Consider the following 6,235-nt stretch of genomic DNA (forward strand, 5'->3'; position numbering starts at 1 on the left):
TATTAACTCATCACAAGCCACTTAACAGCTTATACATGACCCACAAAACTTTGCAATGCAGTTAAAGCTTAAGCAAATCAGTTGCATAATGCAAAACTCAAACCACGTGAGAATGAGGGCTGTTCAAAGATGACTTAATTTGCCCAGTGAAAACATAACCCAAGTTTATCAAGTGAAATATTTACCTTTGGCTACAACAGTCTTGCCTACCACAATGATGACACCATGAAATTGCAACAAAGTATCTGCTGTAGTGGAAGGTCTGTTGTACCAGTTTTTGCAACCTCATCTTTTAGTAAAAAATAAAAACAGCATGTCACCCCAGCTATGGCCTGCTTAAAAAGTCAGAGCAAAAGTGTAGAATGGCAGAAGAGGGAAGACACCCCTAAGCAGAATTTTCTGCTAGTATGCCTTTGCTGAGATTTGTCTAAAAACTAAGCTTTTATGAAAGTGGCACATACTAATGCTAACAGATACAAGAGACTGAAACAGAGATTCTAATGAGGAAGTTCTAGAAAATACAAAAAGCACACACAGGAAATGTTCTGGTTGCAAGGTGTTTCTGGATGACTGAAAAAACTTTGGTTTTATGGAAATGCTGGCGTCCATATCTGGCTAAAGCACTCCAGATTCAGTCACGCATGGCCCACCACCACTTCAGTGTTCACCGACCTGAAACGACAACATCTCCGCAGAGTGTTTGCATCTCTTTTGCATATAGGTGACTAGGGGACAGCAATCTGTACAGGTGAACAGGTGAAATGAGGGCAAGACTGTTCAGTTTCCACACAGGTGTAATGTATGCCAGAGACACAGTGAAGATGTAAAGGGTACAAATCTGTACTCTATGTTTGCTTAGTTTAAAGTTTTGAAAGTGTTTTATTTTGTTTTTGTGTGGAATGAAACCATACAAAACATTTGTTACTATACGTTACTCTATTTTAAATAAACAAATGGTTGAAACAATCAAAGTTATTGAAGAAAATATGTCAGAAAACATTACATATGCCTTATTGCATAATATATAGATTTCTATGCAATTCTACACATATTACACACATTTTATGTGCCCAAAAATGTTCAGAATTTTGTTTGGGTCTGTTACACTGATGATATTTAATATCTTTTCATGTGCCTAATTCCAATGTTGAGTATGCTGGACAATTAAATCCACCTCTTTTTTCAACTGGGGACATGTCCCCACCACTTTCTGAAATAGTATTAGACTGTTTTTAGACTTTTTAGACAATTAGTGTCTACTGAGAATCTTTAGACTAATAGTGTAAACTATTAAGGATCTGTTAGATAATAGATTGTGATGGAAATCTGTAGAAAAACATCCTAAAATGTTACTGAGGCCATGATAAAAAAAAACGTCATTCCTTACCATTCAGTTGGCCTGTTGGCTATGCAGTGCTACCTAGCTTGTTGTTGTTAGCACTTAGCTTATTAAGTATGTTACCTGAAACTTTAGCTTAAACATTGTGGTTAACATGTTAGTTTTGTACTTTTTTTATCTAACCCTCATAATTTTCACCAGCACTTTTAAAACACTTCAATAGTTTTCAGTATATACAGTGACTATTGTGAGACACACTGACTAATTATTAATAAACTGAGAGTTTGATTTAACTGTGGATAAACTGATAATAATTTGTAAAGGTAAACTGTAGATTAAACAATGACATGGAAATTGACCATCTCTGCAAGTAATAGCATCTGACCAAAGTTTTATTACACACACTTCTATAATTTAAGAACAGCTCAACCAATTTGCATCTAAGTCTCTGTAATTACTGAATAATAACCTTAGTATATAATAAGGCCTTTACAACATCTCAGAACACATTTGAAATCATGTCTTGCAACATTCTATGTGTCAAAGTACATGTGACATACTATGTGTCATACTATTTTTAGGATATTATTGTATCAACAACTTCCTACTTTGAGAATATGCCTGATTTTGATAAGGAATCAAAAGTTATTGGTAGCAGCATTAAGTTGTCAATGGCTGCTATCCACAAATTTTTTTTCCTGCATGTACCTGTATGTATGGTAAATGTAAGCATCCTTTGAAAAATGTATGTGTAAACATTGAAGGGAAGAATTGCCATTGTTTGCGGTATTGCAGAGACACAAGTATAGATGACTCAGGTGTTGGTGACAGGACATACACTATATTTCCAAAAGTATTCAGTCATATACCTTCACACACATATGAACTTGAGTGACATCCCATTCTTTATCAATAGGGTTTAATATGATGTCGGTCCACCCTTTGCAGCTATAACAGCTTCAACTCTTCTGGTAAGGCTTTCCACAAGGTTTAGGAGTGTGTTTATGGGAATTTTTGACCATTCTTCCAGAAGCGTATTTGTGAGGTCAGACACTAATGTTGGATGAGAAGAACTGGTTCGCACTCTCTGCTCTAATTCATCCGAAAGGTGTTCTATTGGGTTGAGGTCTGTGCAGGCCAGTCAAGTTCTTCCACACCAAACTCGTTCATCCATGTCTTTATGGACCCTGCTTTTTGCACTAGTGCACAGTCATGTTGGAGCATGAAGGGGTCGTCCCCAAATTGTTCCCACAAAGTTGGGAGCATGAAATTGTCCAGAATCTCTTGGTTGGAATCTCATTAAGAGTTCCTTTCACCGGAACTAAGGGGCCGAGCCCAACTCCTGAAAAACAACCCCACACCATATTTCCCCCCTCTACCAAACTTTACACTTGGCACAATGCAGTCAGACAAGTACCGGCCAAACCCAGACTGATCTTTTGGGTCACCAGACTGAGAAGCATGATTTGTCACTCCAGAGAAAATGTCTCCACTGCTCTAGAGTCCAGTGCTGGTGCTTTACACCACTGCATTCAATGCTTTGCATTGCGCTTGGTGATGTAAGGCTTGAATGCAGCTGCCCAGCCATGAAAACCCATTTGGAGGTCTGTAGCGATTGACTCTGCAGAAAGTTGGAAACCTCTGTGCACTATGTGGCTCAGCATCCGCTGACTGGTACCATGCTGGAATTCACTGAGCTTTCACAAATGTTTGTAGAAGCAGTCTGCATGCCTAGGTGCTTGGTTTTATACACCTGTGGCCATGGAAGTGATTGGAACACCTGAATTCAATTATTTAGATGAGTGACTGAATAGAAAAATAGCGTATTTGTCCTGGCAGGGCAGATATTCCAATTAATTGAGGCATTATAATAAACACACATGCCATATGTACATAATGGTCAGAAACGTGTTGGGAAATGGACAAAGTGTTATTTTAAAAGGCTCAGTGTGTGTGGGTGAGAAGATCAGGTTAATGTCTGGTGACTAAAACTGTGTGTTCAAAAGTGAACAAACAAGACATTGATTAATATCCGTATTTAAATTGTCACTAACATTAACTAAACTGGACACTAATTCAAGAACTGACATGTTTTCATTATTTGTCTGGTGTTCCTTTCCAACAAATTGTTCTAGAATGTTCCTGAAGAAATGCTCTTCCAACAAAATGTGAATGAACTTTTATCAACACTGTACTGTCTTAATTGACATGTTTTAACTGACATGTTCTGTCAACCAACTTGTTAAATGCATATTACTTCTGAATTGGAGCTGGTTGAAATCAGAGACCTGTATGGAGCTACCAGCATCTTTTTGAATCTCCTCAGCAAATGGGAAAGTGATGTTTACAGAACATGGATTAAGTGAATATTCAATTGAGACATAAAATCTCTGGGAATTTGATTAAACTTCAGAATTGTTTTTGAGTTATTAATCATTATGTCTTATTATTCAGTAGGTACTATTATGTATTCAATAGGTACAACATAATTAATATTTCAATCTTGTAAGGCATATAGTTATGAGAGTGAAGAAGGGAGGTCTGGCCCTTAGGCTGGCTTAAAACATTTACACAACATAAGTTGACTGAACTTTACATACTGCTAAATTTCCCCTTTGTTAAATAATGTAAAGCAGGGGTGCCCAGTCCGGCTCTTGGACATCTACTATCCTGGGAAGTTCCCATCTAACCCTGAAAGCCTTCATTACCTGGATCAGGTGTACTAAATTAGGGTGGAGCTAAACTCTACCTCCCTGCAGGGAGGTAGATTTCCAAGACTAGGATTGAGCATCCCTGATGTACAGCCTCCTGCAACTGTCTTGAAACAAGCATTAAACTCCACTGCCACAGTTGCAACCATCTTGGAACTTTATGAAACAGTTTTAATGAAGTCAGTCAAAATGTAGCTACAGCACTGTGCGACACAAACAGTATCATTTTAACCGATTGATTTTAACTGACACACAGCAAAATAAAATAAGATGATGGTCTTCTGCTTTTGTTAGCCTGCTGAAGCCAATCATGTGATCTTAGCTCACATAACAGAAGTAGGAATGATATAAAAAAATTGCTTTTCATTTTGCTAACAAGTAGAATAGTCATTTGTTTTGCATGAGAATTTCATTATTTATGCATCACTTTGTGTTAACTACAAGCTGTACAGACATTATGCAGTGTGAAAGTCACATCCTGCAACTACACTGTATTTTTTTTGTTTTGTTTATTAATTTGTTAAAATTACTAATACAAACCTAGTAACATACTATTTCTTATATAACCTTTAGTTACTAAGGTAAATCTTCACAGGATCAGTTTATCTGGATTAGCTCTACAGACTGAAGAGTCTTTGCCAATAGTGTTCAGGTTTAACAGTTTAGCCTGGAGCCATGAACACAAAGAGAACAGCAAGTATGCATTTAGCAAATTCTCAGAAATGAATGATTATAGTCTTATCCAAGCCATTTATCCATCTCTGTATGAAACAGTCCATTTACATGAGAAAAAAAATATTCAAGTTAACCTAACTCAAAAGTAAGCAGGACTTGAAAAAGTAGAGCACTGGCAGATCAATGGAAATCATCTATAATTATTGAGCTGCTTCTGTTACTCTTACTTTGTTGCAGAAGTGTGGATCACTGAAAACTAGAAAGTAACTATAACTCACAAAGTTATTTGATATTTTAACATCCCAGGCGTTTTACCTCAGGCTTAATATTAATTGACAGGGACTTCTATGCAAATGAATGGAGCTTTTCTTAGGTTACAAAAGAGTCTAATAAAATTTGGCTTGGTAAGGGGTTAAACTTGAACCTTAAGTAAGTAACTGCACTTTTTTTGACTCAGTAACTTTGCATGATATTTTTTAAAGTCAGCATAATTTAAGTTTACAGTGTAGCTGTGTGAAACTTTTGCCATGTAAAGTCAGCCTTATAAACAGTTATTAGAAAGGCCAAGATTGTGTTGATCAAAAGCAATGAGTGATTATGCATGTTCCAACCTTCTTGATCTGAATCAAAATTCAACTTGCATTACAAGCAATCCAACAATTCAAGTTTTCATTTAATGAACATTTAGCAGGTTTGTTTATCATACCAGTCTGACAGAAGGCAATGGCTGCTATGAGCCATTCTAAAGGCAGAATCCATCAAGTCATTAATGAATGTTTTTTCCTCTGCATTCATAACATGATGAAGGAAGGTGATATTTAAAATTTGTCTGATAAAAGGCTACACGTCAGTGTTAAAGCACAAATATTTGTTTTGCTATGTTTAAAATACATTGCAAACACAGAGACACATTTTTATAAGCCTATTGTAAAACAAGACAGAAGCACAGAACCCTGCAGGGGCATTTTAAGTTTGGGGATATAATAAGCCAAAGCAGCTTGTAGAAAACAACCTATACACCACAGTGCCTGTTTTGGCTTGTGAGAGCCTCTGCTGTAAGGATGACTGACAAGACAAAATTTGTCCTGGAATTTCAAGACCATTATTTTGTCCTACAGATTTCAGTCAGAAAGTGCTTATGACCTTGAACTACCATGCTTTAAACAGAGACACTGCTGTTCCTCTCATGCCTATAAATTAACCCATTAGTGCTCATCTGACATTTTACATGTTGTGAGCTTGCCAGAGAACAAACTGTAGATTTGTTCCCTCACATCTATCAAATGAAAAGCTAAAAAGGAAATTCTTATCACTTAACATTTTATATTTTATAAAATGTTATATAAACTTTGTCACCTGGTTTTAACAAAGAAATGTAAACTCCAATTACAGTTTTGAATAAAAGTTATAAAAATTACTTGTAATCAAAAGGGTTTCAACCATGTATTGTCTGAGAATCATCCAGTGTATAATAATATACATTTCCTTGTAGGAATTTAGCTGGTTAACA

The sequence above is a fragment of the Pygocentrus nattereri genome, chromosome 14, assembly GCF_015220715.1.
Source record: "Pygocentrus nattereri isolate fPygNat1 chromosome 14, fPygNat1.pri, whole genome shotgun sequence".
Taxonomy (NCBI): domain Eukaryota; kingdom Metazoa; phylum Chordata; class Actinopteri; order Characiformes; family Serrasalmidae; genus Pygocentrus; species Pygocentrus nattereri.